At 40.6% G+C, this 22,181-nt stretch overlaps 1 protein-coding gene and 1 long non-coding RNA gene across 8 annotated transcripts in view; both read left to right on the top strand.

Annotated features, from left to right (window-relative positions):
* LOC120871952 (zinc finger protein 665-like) overlaps positions 1 to 22,181 on the top strand; it is a 385,017-nt gene that overhangs the window by 268,871 nt on the left and 93,965 nt on the right. The window lies entirely within an intron of this gene.
* On the top strand, positions 6,086 to 17,286 carry LOC120872095. Its single transcript, XR_005723176.1, has 4 exons — positions 6,086 to 6,332; positions 9,402 to 9,408; positions 11,293 to 11,297; positions 17,277 to 17,286. It is a non-coding gene; the product is annotated as an uncharacterized LOC120872095 (long non-coding RNA).

Below are 22,181 nucleotides of genomic sequence, written 5' to 3'. Positions count from 1 at the left end.
GTATTTATGAGAAAATACTCTCCACTTATTCTCCTTCACGATGAAAGCTTTCTGAGTTCCTAGCTTTGCAATCACTGAGGCCGATGGTTTCTCTGCTTTTCCTGTTTTTGAGAAATATTAACACCCAAGGGCAAATAATACCTCAATAGCAAGGCATTGATTTTTCTCACATGCAACAAATGAAAAAAGGTGTAACTATGTACGTCCTCATTTGCCTTTTACTACGGAACTTTTAAACGCTATGGCATCTTCCACTGGAAATTTTGTAACTTTATGATTGGCGACTTTTGATAAGGGCTCATTAAACCAAGAGAAGATCTTCAGTGGACCATGTGGCTTCAGGGTGTGGCCCGAGATCATGCCAATTCTAATGCTCGAGCTGGTACTGCCCAAAACCAAATTACTTTTGAAATGTTAACCAGTACAGGGCAATGTGATGCTACAGAAGCTCAAATACAAAGCCCTCCTTGGTGGAAAACTATCTTGACTGTAATAACTAGTCATCTGGTTCTCGCTGTTTGCTTTTCTATCTGTAACTATATAATGAACTTTGTGTCTAAGTGGCTTAGGCATTTAAGTTACAAGTGATTGTTCATGCTCCTGCAGTTTCTGCTGCCTCCCCTAGCTATTACTCAGGGCCCCTGGATCAGAGACCCTCAATATGAGGATAAGGAGAATATGTTGCCTCAACAATTTAGGGTCTACACCCTTTCCCAGAAGGAAGAAGTTACAAAATGATTTCTCCACCCTTCTCCCTGGCAACAATATTCTCCTAAAAGCAGGAGGAAATGAAAGAATTAATACTTAGGCAGGCAGTCCAAGGCCCTCTAAGGAGGCAAAGATTCTCACTCATGCTTCCCTTAAGCCTTGTGCAACAATGTATCTTGCCAGAGAACTGACCTTTCTTTAGGTCCAGAACTAATGATTACACAGCCGAATGTCTTACTCATGGAAATGCTTTTCTTAGGCTCTATGGTAATGATTATAATTATAACAAATCTTGCCTGGGAACCTATATCTCAAGACTTGTACCTCTGCTTACACAGCAACAGTATATCTTGCATAGAGACATTGTCTGGAACCTGTTGTCCCTGGCTAATCTTGTACCAAAGTTATCTCAGCATGTATGTCTTGGGAAATGGCCTAATAGACCTCTTACAAGGTTGAGGTATTCTTTTTATCTTTCTCAACAGCTAGTTGAGAAGTATATAAGGTCCCACTTAAACTAATGAGGTGGATACTCTTTCTACCCCCACAAACCTTCTGCCTTTTACTTGGCCAATCTAGTTTGACTTCTAAAGGAATTACTGTTCACCTTGGAATAATTATTCAGATGATAAGGGAGAAATTCAAATTATGATGTCATCTCAGATACTATGGCAGTTCAAAAAGGTGGACAAAATCGCCCAACTACTTCTTTTACCTTACATGTCTATTAACTCCTCTAATGGCATCTGGACAGGTGGATTTGGCAGTACAGATCAAAAACAATCCTTATGGACATCAATAGTATCTGAATATGCATGACCAAATATAAATATCAAAATTAATGACAAAAGGTTTTCTGGTCTTCTTGATATTGGATCCAATATTACTATTATTTCCAGACATTTATGGCCCAAATCTTGGCCTATACAGAGAATTTCTTGCCAAATTGCAGGAGTTTCTCAAACCAAAGCACAAGAGGTTTATCAAAGTGTTCAAGTATATCCATGTGAGGGACCAAAAGGCCAGCCTGCAACATTATGACCTTATGTGATAGATACACCCCTCAATTTAATATGAAGAGATTTACTTATGCAATGGCAAACTCAAATGTATATTCCACGTTTTTCCTAGGGGCCACTGCTCACTTAACAATCAATGCACTTATTTAAATTACTTGGAAAACTGACGAGCCTATTTGGACAGAGCAATGGCCCCTCACAAAAGAGAAAATGGAGGCTACTAAAGAACTTATCAATACACAATGGAAATCACAGCATATTGAAGAATCTTATTGCCCTTGGAATCTCCTATTTTTGTAATAAATCTGGCAAATGGCATCTCTTAACAGACCTTAGGAAAATTAATACTATCTATGAAACCTATAGGTGCACTGCAACCAGGAATTTCATCATCTACCACTATCCCTCAAAACTGGCATATTATAGATTTACAAGATTGCTTTTTTACTATGCCTTTACACCCTCTAGACCCAAAGAGATTTGCTTTCTCTCTTCCTTATCCTAATCATATCGGGCCTAATAAACAATATCAGTGGACTGTATTGCCTCAAGGAATGATGAATTCTCCCACCATGTGTCAATATTATGTAGCCAAAGCCCTTGAACTTGTGAGAAAACAATTTCCTAACTTTCTTGTTATTCATTATATGGATGATATATCGTTTTCAGCTCCATGTGTTTTAGAAACTCAACAAATGTTTGACATAGCTCAACAATTCTTGAAAGACTCTGGATTAATCATTGCTCCTGAAAACATTCAAACCTCTACTCCTTACCATTATTTAGGATCTGTTGTTAATAGACAACATATTACTCCCAAACTAACAGAGATTCATGTTGATAAATTATCAACCTTGCATGGTTTTCAAAAACTTTTAGGTGATATAAACTGGATTAGACCCACTTTAGGCATTGCAAATGATCAACTGACTAATTTATTGAATACTTTGAAAGGAGATCCCTATTTAAATAGCCCTCGTTTAATACAAAATAAATTGCAAAAACAGTTTCTTACTCATATTAGACTTGATTTACCTCTCGAGTTGTTTATACTCCCTTCTCTCCATTCCCTCATGGGACTTCTTGCCCAACAAGAACACCCGATAGAATGGATCTCTACCCATTTTAGAGGGACAAGGTCACTTACGCCCTATATTGATTTGATCACTCTAATAATTATCAATGGGAGAAATAGAACTAAGAGAACTAAGACTCTGATTGGCTCCGATCCTCATAAAATTGTAATTAATAAATCTCAATTTGAGAATGCACTACAAACATCTACCAAGTTCCAAATAGGCTTTCTGGAATATTTTAAAGATATTTCATTTCATTATCCTTCTAACAAACTCTGGAATTTCTTGAAAAATACTGAATTTATTCTCTCTTGCATTGTCACATTACAACCTATACCTCGAGCCGATGTTTTCTATATAGATGGGACTAAAAACACCAAAGCCTCATTCTGGTCTGTCAAAGAATACAAAGTCTTTTATACTAAACTTCATTCTGCTCAACAAAACGAATTATATACTCGTATTCAAGTTATTCACCTACATCCTTACCCTATTAATATAGTCTGACTCTTTATATTCAGTTTTTATATTAAGAAATATAGAAACCTCTATTATAAATTCCAATCAACCTATTATTCAACAAGTTTTTCTCAAACTACAGTCTCTTATTAGGGACTGCACTTCCCCCATTGATATCACCCATACTCGAACACATTCCTGCCTTCCCGTCCCTATGACTCATGGTAATGAACAAGCTGATAAACTTGTTTCTTTTGCTACTCCCAAGGAAAAACATGCTCTATTGTACAATAATGCTGGCCCCTTAAACCAAATTTAGAAAATTCCATACCACCATGCTAAAGAAATCATTAATAATTGCTGTATTTGTAGTCCCCTACATCTTCGACCCATTGCACAGGATGTTAATCCTCGAGGATTACAACCCAATGAATTATGGCAAATGGATGTAACTCATTGCCCTGAACTTTCTCCATCTTCTTTCCTACATGTCTGTATCGACACAAATTATTTTATATGGGCCACCTCTCTTCGAGGTGAGGCTACACGGCATGTTATAACCCACCCATTAGCTTGTTTTGCAATAATGGGAACTCCAAACTCTATAAAAACAGACAACGGCCCTGCCTATACTTCTAGGCAATTCAAACAACAATTTTTACAATCTTTTTCTATTCAACATATTACAGACATTCCTTACAATCCACAAGCACAGGGCATAGTTGAACGAGCACATCAAACACTGAAACTACAAATTAAAAAATTTAAAAGGGGGAGTATGCAGGAACATTTCTATCTTCCTTATCCAGAGCAGATTTTACTAGATCTCAACACTGTATACTCTCTAATCCTATAACTATTGTTAATACAACTTTATTTGTTTTAAATTTTTTAAACTTACCTCAAGGAGATATCTTGACATGAGCAGAAAAACCTTTCGAGGAATTAAAGGATACCTCTCTTCCTCTGCCCATTTGGTATCAAGACGGGCTCACTAAGTAATGGAAATTTCGGAAATTATCTTACAGGGAAAGGGGTATGCTTGTATTTCTCCAGATGGATCCAAAGAACTCAATTGGCATCCTCTTCGGAAGATCTGCCCCAGGGGAGCCTCCAGTGTTCAAAATAAAGGCAAAAAAACAAAATCCCAGGAGAAAAATATTCCAATAAATGTCATGGCAGCTCTAAAAATCTTCAAGAAGCATCGCCTTTGATGTCATCGACCTGATGATCTCCCTACTTTGGGACAAATAAAAACCCTTACTTATCAAGCTGAAAATCTGGTTTTTCAACAGGGAATGCCTCGGAATCCAGAAAAGATTTTTGTTGCTATGCTTGCTTTCCTTGCTTTTGCTTCCCCTGCTCAAGCTGAATTAATTATCATACTTATTGGGCCTATATACCCAACCCCCCTTTACTGCAGGTTGTAGAATTGACAGATAAAGGACCGATCATATCCACCAATGACTCGGTACATATGCCTCCTCCTTGGAGCTTGGAGGGGCCCTTTCATCCTGAAGAAGAAGGGAGATTAATATTTCTCTAGGGTATGAAGTCCTTCCTCTCTGCATGGGTCCAGCAGAATTATGCATTAACATTAGCCGACAAACATGGGCTTTGGTTCTGCCTCCAAAGAAGAACTTTCGGATATTGCTTGGACTGTTTACTGCCCTTTCTTTCTATGAGAACCATGTCAACACTACTGAAACTCTAAGAAAAGGACAAAAATCATTATGCAAAGGCTTTACATGTAAGAACTTAAGTATACTCCTGTTCATATATATATATATATGAATATACAGATGTCAAGCTAAATCAAGGAAATTAATGTTTGTGGCCAATTACACCATTGTTGATTGGGGACCCTATGGTATGTGGTTGTCTAACTGTTCAGATGATATTAATAGCACTGTATGTGATTCTGCTACTCAAGTAGCATAGAAGGTTACTGATACTATGATGGAACATTACCATGACATAGGACTTCTTGGCTGGCTTGATGGTGAAATGGCACCCCTTTGCCCTCGAATCGTCCTCAATAAATGGATTGGGCCTGAACAATGGGACATCTGGAAACTTGCCGCAAGCACCGAAGAACTTGGACTTGGACTGGATATTTCATGGGGACCAGCTGTAGTCATAGTAACTATTCCTTTTGTTATAATCATTCATATTTCATACAAGCTTGTGTTCCCCTTCCTTTTTTTATACCTATAGGGAACTTACAGTTTAATAAGACTTTATGTTCTGTGACTTGTATAGATTGCAAATTGTATACTTGGCTTAATTCCTATGTTTCTTTGCAAAACGAATCCCCTTTGAGTCTTCAATCTCGACATAATCTATGGTTGCCAGTAGATCTCCAACGACCCTGGGAAGAGGGTCCCATGGCAGGACTTGCTTCCCAGTTACTTACTAGAGTACTTCGATGATCTAAACGATTTATTGGATGGTTAATTCTTGGCATTTGGGGATTAACTGCCATTTGCACTACTGCCGCTGTCGCAGGCATTGCTTTACAAGCCTCAGTTCAAACACACAACTTTATTCAAAAGTGGAGCAAAGATGCGCATACTATGTGGACCACTCAGGCTCAGATAAATGAGGAAGTTCAAGATGAAATACAGGAAATAAAAACAGCCACCCAATGAGTCAGAGATCAATTAATAGATTTACAAAAGCAAGTTATACTAAAATGTGACTGGAATTCTACTCAGTTTTGTATTACCCTGTTCAGTTCAACTATAGTGCCTACTATTGGGAACAAATCAAATTTCTTTTGCAAGGCATGCTTCCTTAAATGTACAATTATTACAAAAGCAAATCTTTGAAACCTTCTCTAAGAGTCTACCTTCTTCCAACAATTTGGAAACCTTAGCAGAACAGCTAGCTGATCAATTATCTGGGCTAGACCCTCGAGGATGGTTTCAAAGAATTACATGTAGTATTGGATCTGGAGCTATAATGCTGATAATTGTCCTGGTGATTATATTTGTAGTATACAGATGCTTTTCAACTAAAATTGTTCAAACTAAACAAACTCAATTGGTCAGGGCCTTTGTCACAAAAAGTATCTATAGTCACCCCCAATTATGAAAAAATAAAAAAGAGGGAATTCTCAGGGGACGTTCAACTTTAAGGGATCCAATATGTTGCATTTTCTTCCTTTGTGTGCCATTTCTCAAGACTCTCTGTTCCTTATTAGTTCCTGGAAAACAGGAACAAGCAGAGCTGCACACAGTTCTCAGGACTGAGCTCATAGGAAAGAGCACCTGCTTGGATTCCCTTCAGTGACCTTTTACTTATAGGACTGTCCATTTTCTTGCAACTGATGGAATTTCATTCTTGATGGCTGAGTAATCATTTTTATTGAAGATATATAAGCATGCGTTTCTGAAAATAAAGTACCCTTGTTTCACTTGAGACTTGGGTCCCCCGCATCCTTTTGCCTTCTTTTTGTCGACTCTAGTCCCCAGGGCCCAGTCTGTAAAGACTATAACAGATAAGGAAGATAGAAATGTTCCTGTGTATTCCCCCTTTTTAGATTTTTTTAATATGCAGTTTCAGTGTGTGATGTGCTCATTCTACTATGCACTATTCTTGTTGATTATAAGGAATAACTGTAATATGTTTAATAGGAAATGATTGTAAAAATTGTTTGAATGGCCTAGAAATTTGGGTAGGGCCATTGTCTGCTTTTATAGAACTAGGTGTTCCCATTATTGTAAAGCAAGTTAATAGGTGGGTTATAACATGTGTAGCTTCACCTCGGGGAGGTGTGGCCCATAGAAGAATTTGTATCGATTGAGATATGTAAGAAGTAAAAGGGAGAAAGTTCAGGGCAATGAGTTACATATATTTGCCATAGGTTGTAATCCTCGAGGATTGATATTTTGTGCAAAGCGTCAAAGATGTAGGGGCCTACAAGTAGAGATATTATTAATTATTTCTTTAGCATGTCGGTATGGAATTTTCCAAATTTGATGTAATGAGCCACCATTATTGTATAATAGAGCATGATGCACTTCAGGAGTAACAAAAGAGACAAGTTAATCAGCTTGTTCATTGCCTTGAGCCATCAGGCCAGGAAGACAAGAATGTGTTTGAATATGAGTCCTTTGAAGAAAAGTTATGACCAACCTAGATAGCATATTGAAAAGCAAAGACATTGCTTTGCCAACAAAGGTCCGTCTAGTCAAGGCTATGGCTTTTCCAGTGGTCACATATGGATGTGAAAGTTGGACTGTGAAGAAAGCTGAGCACCGAAGAATTGATGCTTTTGAACTGTGGTGTTGGAGAAGACTCTTGAGAGTCCCTTGGACTGCAAGGAGATCCAATCAGTCCATTCTGAAGGAGATCAGCCCTGGGTGTTCTTTGGAAGGACTGATGCTAAAGCTGAAGCTCCAGTACTTTGGCCAGAGAAGAGTTGACTCATTGGACAAGACTCTGATGCTGGGAGGGTTTGTGGGCAGGCGGAGGAGGGGACGACTGAGGATGAAATGGCTGGATGGCATCACCAACTCCATGGACATGAGTTTGAGTGAACTCCAGGAGTTAGTGATGGACAGGGAAGCCTTGCGTGCTGCAATTTATGGGGTCTCAAAGAGTCAGACACGACTGAGCGACTGAAGTGAACTGAACTGAACTGAATATAAATGGGGGAAATGTGGTTCTTAACAATAATTGCAGTTCAAGAAAAACTTGTTGGATAATAGATTGATTAGAATTTATGGTAGAAGTTTCTATATTTCTTAATATAAAAACTGAATATAAGGAGTCAGAAACTATCTTAATAGGATAAGAACATAGGTGAATAACCTGAATGAGAGCATCTAATTCGTTTTGTTGAGCAGAGTGAAATTTAGTATAAAAGATTTTATATTCTTTGAGATACCAGAATGAGGCTTCGGCATTTTTAGTCCCATCTGTATAGAAAACATCAGTTTGAGGTGTAGGTTGTGATGTGACAATGTGAGAGAAAATAAATTCAGTATTTTTGAAGAAATTCCAGAGTTTGTTAGAAGGATAATGAAATGAAATTTCTCCAAAATATTCCAGAAAGGCTATTTGGAAATCAGTAGTCGTTCGTAATGTGTTTTTGAATTGAGATTTATTAATAGGTACTCCAATTTTATGAGGATCAGAGCCAATTAGAGTCTTAGCTCTCTTTCTTCCATTGATAATGATTAGCACGATCAAATCAAGATAGGGTGTAAGTGACTTTGTCCCTCTAAAATGGGTATAGATCCATTCTATTGGGTATTCTTGTTGGGTAAGAAGTCCAGTGGGAGAATGAAGAGAGGGGAGTATAAATAATTCTAGAGGTAAATCAAGTCTAATATGAGTAAGAAATTGTTTTTGCAATTTATTTTGTATTAAACAGTTTATCTCGTGCCTCTTGTGAAAGTGAATGAGGGCTATTTAAATCAGGATCTCTTTTTAAACTCTTAAATAAATTAGTTGATAATATGTAATGTCTAAAGAGTGTCTAATCCAATTTATATCACCTAAAACTTTTTGAAAATCATTCAAGGTAGATAATTTATTAATATGAATCTGTTAGTTGGGGAGTAATATGTTGTCTATTAACAACAAAACTTAGGTAATAGTAAGGTGTAGATGTTTGAATGTTTCAGGGGCAATGATCCATTTAGAAGCTTTTAAGCATTGTTGAGCTATGTCAAGCATCTGGTGAGTTTCTAAAATAGATGGAGCTGAAGACAATATATCATCCATATAATGAATAACAGGAAAGTCAGGAAATTGTTTTCTCACAGGTTCAAGGGCTTTGGCCACATAATATTGACACATGGTGGGAGAATTCATCATTCCTTGAGGCAACACAGTCCATTGGTACTGTTTATGACACCCGATATGATTGTGATAAGGAAGAGGGTGTCAGTTCAGTTCAGTTCAGTCACTCAGTCATGTCCGACTCTTTGTAACCCCATGAATTGCAGCACACCAGGCCTCCTTGTCCATCACCAACTCCCGGAGTTCACTCAGACTCACGTCCAAGGAGTCAGTGATGCCATCCAGCCATCTCATCCTCTGTCGTCCCCTTCTCCTCCTGCCCCCACTCCCTCCCAGCATCAGAGTCTTTTCCAATGAGTCAACTCTTCACATGAGGTGGCCAAAGTACTAAAGTTTCAGCTTTAGCATCATTCCTTCCAAAGAACACCCAGGGCTGAGCCCCTTCAGAATGGACTGGTTGGATCTCCTTGTAGTCCAAGGGACACTCAAGAGTCTTCTCCAACACCACAGTTCAAAAGTATCAATTCTTCAGCACTCAGCTTTCTTCACAATCCAACTCTCATATCCATAGGTATACTAAAAAAGCAATCCTGTAAATCTATAATAATAATATGCCAGTTTTGAGGAATAATGGTAGGTGATGGAATTCCCGGTTGGAATACGCCCATAGGTTTCATAGATGTATTAACTTTTCGAAGATCTGTTAAAAGACGCCATTTGCCAGATTGCTTTTTTATTTCAAAAATGGGAGAACTCCAAGGGGAATAGATTCCTCAAAATGTTTTCATTTCAACTGTGTATCTATCAGTTCCGTCATTTGAGTTCAGTTGCCAAGTCGTGTTCGACTCTTTGCAACCCCATGAATCGCTGCACGCCAGGCCTCCCTGTCCATCACCAACTCCCGGAGTTCACTCAAACTCACGTCCATCGAGTCGGTGATGCCATCCAGCCATCTCATCCTCTCTCGTCCCCTTCTCCTCCTCCACCCAATCCCTCCCAGCATCAGACTCTTTTCCAATGAGTCAACTCTTGGCATGAGGTAGTCAAAGTACTGGAGTTTCAGCTTTAGCATCATTCCTTCCAAAGAACACCCAGGACTGATATCCTTTAGAATGGACTGGTTGGATGTCCTTGCAGTCCAAGGGACTCTCAAGAGTCTTCTCCAGCACCACAGTTCAAACGCATCAATTCTTCGGTGCTCAGCCTTCTTCACAGTCCAACTCTCACATCCATACATGATTACTGGAAAAACCATAGCCTTGACTAGATGGACCTTAGCAGCCTTTAATTTCTGTTCTGTAAGGGGCCACTCTGTTCGTCTCCATGGCAAACCATTCAATATCACCATAATCCAAGTCTATGCCCCAACCAGTAACACTGAAGAAGCTGAAGTTGAACAGTTTTATGAAGACCTACAAGATCTTTTACAACTAACACCCAAAAAAGATGTCCTTTTCATTACAGGGGACTGGAATGCAAAAGTAGGAAGTCAAGAAACACCTGGAGTAACAGGTAAATTTGGCATTGGAATGCAAAATGAAGAAGGGCAAAGATTAATAGAGTTTTGCCAAGAAAATGCACTGGTCATAGCAAACACCCTCTTCCAACAACACAAGAGAAGACTCTACACATGGACATCACCAGATGTTCAAAACTGAAATCAGATTGATTATATTCTTTGCAGCCAAAGATGGACAGGCTCTATACAGTCAACAAAAGCAAGACCCGGAGCTGACTGTGGCTCAGATCATGAACTCCTTATTGCCAAATTCAGACTCAAATTGAAGAAAGTAGGGAAAACCGCCAGACCATTCAGGTATAACCTAAATCAAACCCGTTATGATTATACAGTAGAAATGAGAAATAGATTTAAGGGCCTAGATCTGATAGATAGAGTGCCTGATGAACTATGGAATGAGGTTCGTGACATTGTACAGGAGACAGGGATCAAGACCATCCCCATGGAAAAGAAATGCAAAAAAGCAAAATGGCTGTCTGGGGAGGCCTTACAAATAGCTGTGAAAAGAAGAGAGGTGAAAAGCAAAGGAGAAAAGGAAAGATATAAGCATCTGAATGCAGAGTTCCAAAGAATAGCAAGAAGAGATAAGAAAGCCTTCTTCAGCGATCAATGCAAAGAAATAGAGGAAAAGAACAGAATGGGAAAGCCTAGAGATCTCTTCAAGAACATTAGAGATACCAAGGGAACAATTCATGCTAAGATGGGCTCGATAAAGGACAGAAATGGTCTGGACCTAACAGAAGCAAAAGATATTAAGAAGAGGTGGCAAGAATACACAGAAGAACTGTACAAAAAAGATCTTCATGACCCAGATAATCATGATGGTGTTATCACTAATCTAGAGCCAGACATACTGGAATGTGAAGTCAAGTGGGCCTTAGAAAGCATCACTACGAACAAAGCTAGTGGAGGTGATGGAATTCCAGTTGAGCTACTTCAAATCCTGAAAAATGATGCTGTTAAATTGCTGTGCTCAATATGCCAGCAAATTTGGAAAACTCAACAGTGGCCACAGGACTGGAAAATGTCAGTTTTCATTCCAATCCCAAAGAAAGGCAATGCCAAAGAATGCTCAAACTACCGCACAATTGCACTCATCTCACATGCTAGTAAAGTAATGATCAAAATTCTCCAAGCCAGGCTTAAGCAATACATGAACTGTGAACTTCCTGATGTTCAAGGAAGAGGAACCAGAGATCAAATTGCCAACATCCGCTGGATCATTTAAAAAGCAAGAGATTTCCAGAAAAACATCTATTTCTGCTTTATTGACTATGCCAAAGCCTTTGACTTCGTGGATCACAATAAACTGTGGAAAATTCTGAAAGAGATAGGAATACCAGACCACCTGACCTGCCTCTTGAAGAATCTGTATGCAGTTCAGGAAGGAATAGTTAGAAGTGGACATGGAAAAACAGACTGGTTCCAAATAGGAAAAGGAGTACGTCAAGGCTGTATATTGTCACCCTGCTTATTTAACTTCTATGCAGAGTACATCAAGAGAAACACTGGGCTGGAAGAAACACAAGCTGGACTCAAGATTGCTGGGAGAAATTCCAGTAACCTGAGATATGCAGATGACACCACTCTTATGGCAGAAAGTGAAGAGGAACTAAAAAGCCTCTTGATGAAAGTGAAAGAGGAGAGTGAAAATGTTGGCTTAAAGCTCAACATTCAGAAAACGAAGATCATGGTATCGGGTCCCATCACTTCATGGCAAATAGATGGAGAAACAGTGGAAACAGTGTCAGACATTATTTTTCTGGGCTCCAAAATCACTGCAGATGGTGATTGCAGCCATGAAATTAAAAGACGCTTATTCCTTGGAAGGAAAGTTATGACTAACCTAGATAGCATATTGAAAAGCAGAGACATTACTTTGCCAACAAAGATCCATCTAGTTGAGGCTATGGTTTTTCCTGTAGTCATGGATGGATGTGAGAGTTGGACTGTGAAGAAGGCAGAGCACCGAAGAATTGATGCTTTTGAACTGTGGTGTTGGAGAAGACTCTTGAGGGGCCCTTGGACTGCAAGGAGATCCAACCAGTCCATTCTGAAGGAGATCAACCCTCGGATTTCTTTGGAAGGAATGATGGTAAAGCTGAAACTCCAGTACTTTGGCCACCTCATGCGAAGAGTTGACTCATTGGAAAAGTCTCTGATGCTGGGAGGGATTGGGGGCAGGAGGAAAAGGGGATGACGGAGGATGAGATGGCTGGATGGCATCACTGACTTGATGGACGTGAGTCTGAGTGAACTCCGGGAGTTGGTGATGGACAGGGAGGCCTAGTGTGCTGCAATTCATGGGGTCGCAAGGAGTCGGACATGACTGAGCGACTGAACTGAAGGGGCCACTGCTCTTTCTAAATAAGCTCGTTATTTTTCCAAGTTATTTTAATAATTGCATTGTTTGTTAAATGAATGGTGGCCCCTAGGAAAAATGTGGAATATATATTTGAGTTTGCGATTACATAAGTAAATCTCTTCCTATTAAATTAAGGGGTGCTTCTATCACATAAGGTTGTAATGTTGCATGCTGGCCTACTGTTCCCTCATATGGATATATTTGAACATTTTGATAAATCTCTTGTATTTTGGTTTGAGAAATTCCTGCAATTTAGCAAGAAATTCTCTGTATAGGCCAAGATTTGGGCCATAATTGTTTAGAAATAATGGTAATATCGGATCCAGTATCAAGAAGACCAGAAAATCTTTTGACATTAATTTTGATATTGATATTTGGTCATGCATATTCAGATACTATCGTTGTCCATAAGGATTGCTTTTGATCTGTATTACCAAATTCACCTGTCTGTATACCATCGGAGGAGTTAATAGAAATGTAAGGAAGTAATTGGGCAAATTTGTCCCCCTTTTTGAATTGTCATAGTATCTGACATGACATTGTAATTTGAATTTTTTTCTCATAATCTGAATCAATTATTTCAGGGTGAATAGTAATTTCTTTAGAAGTCAGACTAGATTGGCCAAGTATAAGGCTGAAGTTTTGTGGGGGTAGGGGTCCATAAAGGCTGGTAGGTACTCTAGAAGGGACTGCTTGAGGAAAAAGAAGAAAATCATTTAGGGCTGGTATATTGATGGCAGCATTGCTGGATGTTGAAGGTTTGAGGGAAAAGATGGAGTTTGCCCCTGGTTTTTGTGGATGGGAACCCGGGGAGTCCCCATCTTTGAGTTTCCTTAAATAGGATTCCCTTAAACATCACACTTAGATCGATATTTTTTTAGCCCAATGTACCCCTTTATGACATTGAAGGCAGACTCCTGGAGGTTTTTTAGTAGTTTTATTTTTTTCTGTGTGTTTTTTAGGGCAATCGTTTGTTAAATGGCTCTTATCTCCACAAACAAAACATCCTTCATCCCCCTTTGTAAAGGCAGCAGCCATTGCTTCAGCTAACATTTGCATTGTCTGAGTTTCTGATCCTAAGTTGTGACAATCCTTCAAATAATCATTAACATTCCTGATCTCACGAATTGGAGCAAAGGCTCTTTGACACTCCTGATTCGCATTCTCATATGCAAGCAGTTTTTCTAATTGCACTCTTGTCTCTTCTCTGACAACATTATGGGAGATACAAACTCACATTCTAGTTAAAAAATCAGCATAGGCTTCATTGCTGCTGCTGCTGCTGCTGCTGCTGCTGCTAAGTCGGTTCAGTCGTGTCCGACTCTGTGCGACCCCATAGACGGCAGCCCAGCAGGCTCCCCCGTCCTGGGATTCTCCAGGCAAGAACACTGGAGTGGATTGCCATTTCTTTATCCAATGCATGAAAATGAAAAGTGAAAGTGAGGTCGCTCAGTCATGTCCAACCCTCAGCGACCCCATGGACTGCAGCCTACCAGGCTCCTCCGTCCATGGGATTTTCCAGGCGAGAGTACTGGAGTGGAGTGCCACTGCCTTCTCCATAGGCTTCATTAGGCCCTTGTGATATCTTTGTGTAGTTACTATTAGGTTCCCCTTGAGGAGTAATTCGATCCCAAGCTTCAAGGGCAACTTCTTTCAATTGCTCATGCAACAAAAGAGGACATTGTATCTGAGCTTTCACCAAATCAAATTGCCCCATACCAGTTAACATTTTTAAAGTAATTTGGTTTTGGGTAGTGGCAGCTTGAGCGTTAGAATTGGCATGATCTCGGGTCACATCCTGAAACCACATTATCCATTGAAGATATTTTTGTGGTTTAAGAAGAGCTTTTATCAAAATTAGCCAATCATAGGAATAAAATTTCCAGTAGAAGACGCCATAGCATTTAGAAGTTCTTCAGTAAAAGGTGAATGAGGGCCGTACACAGTTATAGGCTTTTTCATCTCTTGCATGTGAGAAAAATCAATGCCTTCATATTGCAGTATTAGCTGCCCTTGAGCATAAACATTTCCTAACACAGGAAAGGCAAAAAGATCATCGGCCTCAGAGACTCGAGTTTGCAAAGCCAGTAAATCAGAAATCCTTCGTCATGAAGGAGAATGAGTGGATCATGTGTTTTCATAAATATGAGTATGTGTTAGGGGCTTATCATTGTCATAAAAAAAAAAGGATTGTTGGCTTTAGTGTCAAAGAGCATCAGAAGAATCATCATCAGATTAATTTTGTCCTCTAATTGAGGGGACCTTCGGTTTCATGCCCGTTACAAGAGGAGGAGAAGGAGCGCTTGGTGCAGACGAAGCAGGGATGGTGGGAAAGTTTTAAAACATTTTATGTTGCTGTAATTGGCCCTTCTGTAAAGTCTTCTCATCTAACTTATATTTGTATAATGAGCATTCCGCTTGTTGACGAATATCAGGGGGGCTACAATTACCTTGAAATGGCAAGGTCATGGCTTTAATGAGGGCCCACAAGGGCCAGAAACTTATTGGAATATTTTCTCCCCGTCTTGCAGCTTGCTCACCTTTTCTTTAACCCGTCTCCAAATTTCTAAATCAAAACTGCCTTCATCGGGGAACCAGGGATTATATTTAACCACTGTTTGGAGACAAGCCTCTATCCACTGATGCAAAACTGAAAGTCCTTGAACCTTAAATAAATGATGAAGGAAAGTAGAAAAGTGGTGGGGCTTTCCAGCTGTTTGTCCTATAACCCCACACTTACTGACCTCCTTAGGTCCTAACAGTCACTCTGTCCGCTTGCCAAGGGCGTTCACCAGGTCCCTGTTTGGACGCCACTTGTCACGGTCTTTGTAGACCAGGACCTGGGGACTGGAGTCGACGAGAAGAAGGACACAGGGGACCCAAGTCTCGAGTGAAACAAGGGTGCTTTATTTGCAGAAACGGATGTTTCTATATCTTCATGCAAGGCAGCTTTAGGCAGTAAAAACATTGAGCAAAAACAAAGCCACACAAATAACAATCTTGAAAGGGCCAGAAAGCATTCCCTATCCTGAGTAAGAGGGGCATAACCGAATAGATTAGCTTTAAGTAAAAGGTCACTGAAGGGAGTCACTGAAAGGAATCCAAGCAATGCTCTTTCTCATGACCTCAGTCCTGAGAACTGCGTGCAGCTCTGCTCGTTCCTGTTTTCCAGGAACTGATAAGGAACAGAGAGTCCTTGAGAAATGACACACAAAAGAAGAAACTAACACATTGGATCCCTTAAAGTTGAATGTCCCCTGACGGAGAGCAATTATTTTGAGCATCAAATTTGATCAGAACCAGGGTAATATCTGTATGTGTATGAATCACATTTAACAGCTGTCATTACCATTTGCTACTGTTGTATTCAAAGAACTACATTCTGAATGTATCAAGGTTTCCTGCTTCCATGAATAAAATAGAAACGCTGTGTCCTAACCCAGGATGAATTGTGTTATTCCATCAACACAGTTTTATCTCACTTCAGTACTTTGTAACAGCAGGTAAGAAGGCATTAGACTCTCTGCTGCTGCTGCTGCTGCTGCTAAGTCACTTCAGTTGTGTCCGACTCTGTGCGACCCCATAGACGGCAGCCCAAAAGGCTCCCCCATTCCTGGGATTCTCCAGGCAAGAACACTGGAGTGGGTTGCCATTTCCTTCTCCAATGCATGAAAGTGAAAAGTAAAAGTGAAGTCGCTCAGTCTTAGTGAACCCATGGACTGCAGCCTACCAGGCTCCTCCATCCATGGGATTTTCCAGGCAAGAGTACTGGAGTGGGTTGCCAGGTTTAAATAAATCTAGAACAATTTCTTGTCACCATGGAATCAAACAACATACAATTTGGGGGGTACATAGTTATAATTTGTAACTAAAGTTACTCTCTCCACACTCTATACCAGAACATTCATATGACTGTAATCCAAATAGCACAGCAGTACATTTTAGACTGACTTCCATTAATGTGCAAAAATTGCATCAAATAAATTTAAAGGTCTAATTTGCTTTATTTTTATTTTTGGCTATGCTGGGTCTTCGTTGCTGCATGCAAGCTTTCTCTAGTTGCTGTGTGTGTTGGCTTTTCTTGTTGGGGATCACAGCCTCTGGGTGCAAGGGCTCAGTAGTTGCAGCTCACAGGCTCTAAAGCACAGACTCAGTAGCTGCAGCACACACTGTTAATTGCCCTGTGGCATGTCGGATCTTCTCAGACCAAGGATGGAACCTGTATCCTCTGCACTGACAGGTGGATTCTTAACCACTGAACCATTGGGAACGTCCCTAATTAGCTTTATTCAGTGATTAATACATTGGGCAGAATTCAACCTGGTAAATGGGAGCACCAAGGAGCCTGACACAGTGGACAGTCTCAGGATGTTGAGGGTATTTTCATGTGCATTTTCATTGTGTATCACAGATTTTTGACTTGTCCTTACTAAGAAGTTTTTATTTAGATATGGGCTCTTGGTGATTCTTAGACTTGGGGACTGTTTCCTTTCCAAGATTAGAGTGGTTTCAGCTGTTTTCTCCTCCTAAGATTTTCCTGTCTTCTTCTGGGACACTATAGGGCAAATATTAGTGGCTTGTTGTCCCAGAGGTCTCTTAAAACGTCCTCCTTTTATTCTTTTTTATTCTGTTCAGGAGTGGTGATTTTCAGTGCTCTTTCTTCTAGCTCACTGATGTGTTTTCTGCCTCATTTAGCCTGTTCTGATTCATTTTAGTTTCTGGTTTTTTGTTTTGTTTTGTTTTGGTTTTCATTTCATTTACTATATTCTTCAGTTCTCTTTGGTTGGTTGTTATATTTTCTAAGTCTTCGTTAAAGACTTCTCATTTCTCAGGTCATGCATTCTTCTCCCAAGTTCTTGATCATGTTTACTCTGAACTCTTTCAGGTAGATTGTCTATCTCCACGTTACTTATTTCTTCTAGGGTTTTGTCTTATTCCTCCCTCTGAAACATATTCCTCTGTCACCTCGTTTTGTGTAAATCTTTATTTGTATTTTAATCTATCTGGTAGCATAGTTACGTTTCTTGACCTTGGAGAAGTGGCCGTCTGCAGAAGATATCCCAGGCATCTTTCTCCCGATCCAAGAGCCAGAGGACATCTGATCCCAGGGTGGTGTCCCCATGTGTATTTGTGGACTCGGTTTGCAAGCTGTGGGTCTCTACTTTTCTTGCTTTTGGTGTCTGCCCCCTGCTGTGAAGAGCCAACTCATTGGAAAAGACCCTGATGCTGGGAAAGTTTGAGGACAGGAGGAGAAAGGGGCAACAGAGGACTAGAGGGTTGGATGACATCACCGATTCAATGGATATGAGTTTGAGCAAACTCCAGAAGATGGTGAAAGACAGGGAAGCCTGGCGTGCTGCAGTCCATGGGGTCGCAAAGAGTCAGACATGACTGAGCAGCTGACCAACAACCCTGCTGGGTGAGGCTGGTCAGGAGGCTTGTGCCTGCACAGTGATGGTTAGAACTGGGTCTTGACTCTTTTGTGGGTAGAGTTATGTTGAAAGGCATGTGTACAGGGAGCCTTTGAACAGCCTGTCTGCTGATGGTTAGGGCTGCATCCTGGCCCTTTCATCCTTTGGCCTTAGGGGGCCCATTGCTGTAGCCTACAGGTTCTGAGTGGAGCCAGTGTCAGGCCAAGATGGAGACCTCACGCAGATGAGTGCTCTCTCATAGTTCTGCCCTCAGGATCTGTGTCCCCACAGTGAGCCACAGCCCACCGCCCACCCCCTGGAGATCCTTCAAGACCAGCAGGCAGGTCACACCATCCAGGATCCTAGCAAACGATTGTGTTTTGCTCTTCATCTCAGCTTCGTCTCAGTTGCATGAGGCTTCATCTGCACCTGTTAAGAGTGAAGTCTCTGTTTTCCCCATTCCTGTGGGGCTCCTTTAATCAGGGCTCACTGGTCTTCACAAGTAAATATTAAAGATCCCTATGGTCTTATTCATTGATTCATGGGTTGGTCAGCATCCCACCTGGTAAATAAACAGGTGCTCCCAGAAGCTGTCTGTCCTCTTTACACCAAGGTATATATGAATCAGTGGGTTCTTTTCAAACTTTTGTGACCTGAATATGTTCATAAATGCCATGACGTGTACAAAGTAGGTGCAGTGAAGAAGCTGAGTTTCTTTAGGGGTGGGGTTCACTTCCATGAAAAAACTGAAATGGCCAAATTGTGAAATGAAATGTTTAATTTGGGAATTTGTCTGGGATCAGGTGCTTGAAAGTCAAGTGAGTAGAACTGTACAAGCACACAGTGAAGGGAATGACTATGGATTCCAACTGTATTTTGTGACAGGGAAATAGTCTCCAGTGCCTAATGCTTGCAAGCTATCCTGCTGTTTCTCAGTGTTGCATTCACATTCAGAGCCCGAAGATCTTGCCGAGAAAGTGAGATGTGTTCTTTGTTCCCAACGGAAAATACTTTCCTTGATAACTGATGTTAAATTCGACTCAAAGTCACTTTTATATCCCAGTTTGAGAATCCCTGTTTTAATACTTTATGCATGCTATCTTTTTGAACTTGAACTCCAAAATAAGTACTGACGTTGTTTCTCGTTTCCCATATGATGGAACTTGAATGGAACAAAAGCATCCCATCCCAGGAAGTGACTGAATCGGAGCTTGAATCCACATTGTCTCGCCTCAAAGATCTCTTCAGCATGTTGCTACACTGAAGCCTAGGTTGTTGGCATGGCTACAGTAATTCTTGTTGCAGTTGACAGGGCCAAGGTGCAGGCAGGCACAAAGGGTAGGACGAGTCACCTTGTCCCAGTTGTATTTCTGGGGGAACAGCTGAGGGGAGGTTCCCTGAGGTGGCACCTCAGGCAGCAGACCAGGTGCAGGTTGACTCTGCATATAGTAATTCTGAGAGAGTAGGGCCATCCACCAGCTCTGTGCCTACAAAAATCAAATGCTGCTGGTCAGTTAGGATGACCTCAGTGTATTTACAAAGATTTGTTGGAAGAACTTAACAGAAAAATTTGAACAAAACTGTTTGGCCAGTCCATTTAATATCTGTGGCCAGTGGGCCACCTCCCAGAAGAAAAAGAGAAAGAATAAACATTTCATTAATGTATTTAGACTGTTTTTCTTTTAAGACATAATTCTGTTGCATAGTTTAGTCTGTAGAATAGTGAAAATGTAACTTTTATATGCACCATGTGTGTTTGCTAAGGCGCTTTAGTCATGCCTGACTGTAAACCTATGGATTGTAGTGCCCACAGTCTCCTCTGTCCATGGGATTCTCCAGGCAAAATTACTGGAGTGGATTGCCATGCTCTCCTCCAGGGTATGTTGCTGACCTAGGGATCAAATTGTTCTTTACCACTAGTGCCACCATGACCCAGTGATAAGTGCCTTGTTGTGGTAGTCCAGAAATGAACCCACAATATCTCCAGACCATGTCTTTAGTTTCATTTCATCAGTCAGTGTTGCCAATGAATGTTTAAATAAGATGTAGGTACACTGATTACCATATAATCCTAGAAGAGAGATTATCCAAGGTGAAGTTGTATTTGTTTAGGCAAGAGTGGTTCATTCTGATTGCTAGAGAAGACACATTTCCTTTTAGTCAAGAACAAGTGTAAATTGGTGCCAACTACTGAAATAATTTGACAAGATTGTGGTTGCTGAGATTTAGAAGAGAATCATGAGTAAGAGATAAAACACTTTAGAATAACAAAAATTTATTATCTATTAGATATCATATCATTATTAATGGAGGACTAAAAGAGAAACTCTTGGCAGAGCTCTATTAACATTTGCCCTGCTTCATTCTGTACTCCAAGGCCAAATTTGCCTGTTATTCCAGGTGTTTCTTGACTTCCTACTTTTGCATTCTAGTCCCCGATAAAGAAAAGGACATCTTTTTTGGGTGTTAGTTCTAGAAGATCTTTTAGGTCTTCATAGAACCGTTCAACTTCAGCTTCTTCAGTGTTACTGGTTGGGGCATAGACTTGGATTACCGTGATATTGAATGGTTTGCCTTGGAAACGAACAGAGATCATTCTGTCGTTTTTGAAACTGCATCCAAGTACTGCATTTTGGACTCTTGTTGACTATGATGGCTACCCCATTTCTTCTAAGGGATTCCTGCCTGCAGTAGTAGATAGAATGGTAAAAGTTAAATTCACCCATTTCAGTCCTCCTCAGTTCTCTGATTCCTAAAATGTCTATGTTCACTTTTGCCATCTCCTGTTTGACCACTTCCAATTTGCGTTGATTCATGGACCTAACATTCCAGGTTTCTATGCAATATTGCTCTTTCCAGCATTGAACCTTGCTTCTATGACCAGTCCCATTTACAACTGGGTGTTGTTTTTTCTTTGGCACCATCCCTTCATTCTTTCTGGAGTTATTTCTCCACTGATCTCCAGTACCATATTGGGCACCTGTTGACCTGGGGAGTTCCTCTTTCAGTGTCCTATCTTTTTGCCTTTTCATACTGTTCATAAGGTTCTCAAGGGAAGAATACTGAAGTGGTTTGCCATTCTCTTCTCCAGTGGACCACATTCTGTCTGACCTCTCCACCATGACCCATCCTTCTTGGGTGGCCCCACACAGCATGGCTTAGGTTCACTGAATTAGACAAGGCTGTGGTCCATGTGATCAGACTGGATAGTTGTCTGTGGCTGTGGTTTCAGTCTGTCTGCCCTCTGATACCCTCTCTCAGTGCCTACCGTCTTACTTGGGTTTCTCTTGGATGTGGGGTATCTCTTGATGACTGCTCCAGCAAAGCACAGCCGCTGCTCCTTACCTTGGACATGGGTAGCTCCTCTTGGCCACCACCCCTGACCTTGGACATGGGGTAGCTCTTCTCCACCGCAGCCCCTGACCTTGGATGTGGGATAAGTCCTCTCAGCTGCTGCCCCTGACCTTGGACGTGGGGCAGCTCCTCTTGGTCATGCTTGTTAAAGACCACAAAAAACAAGCTGAATCCTCAGTTAGTGGTAAACTGGTGTGTAATTTTCAGATCCAGTAAGTGATAAAACTGTTTTGCTTGTGAAGTCAACAAGAGAGTTCCAGAAAAAACATATATTTCTGCTTTATTGACTATGCTAAAGCCTTTGACTGTGTGGATCACAATAAACTGTGGAAAATTCTGAAAGAGATGGGAATACCAGACCATCTGATCTGCCTCTTGAGGAATCTGTATGCAGGTCAGGAAGCAACACTTAGAACTGGACGTGGAAGAACAGACTGGTTTCAAATAGGAAAAGGAGTATGTTAAGGCTGTATATTGTCACCCTGCTTATTTAACTTATATGCAGAGTACATCATG

Source organism: Oryx dammah, unplaced genomic scaffold (genome assembly GCF_014754425.2).
Source record: "Oryx dammah isolate SB20612 unplaced genomic scaffold, SCBI_Odam_1.1 HiC_scaffold_13, whole genome shotgun sequence".
NCBI classification, from domain to species: domain Eukaryota; kingdom Metazoa; phylum Chordata; class Mammalia; order Artiodactyla; family Bovidae; genus Oryx; species Oryx dammah.
Note: the sequence above shows the minus strand (reverse complement) of the source record. Positions and strands in the feature narration are given on the sequence as shown.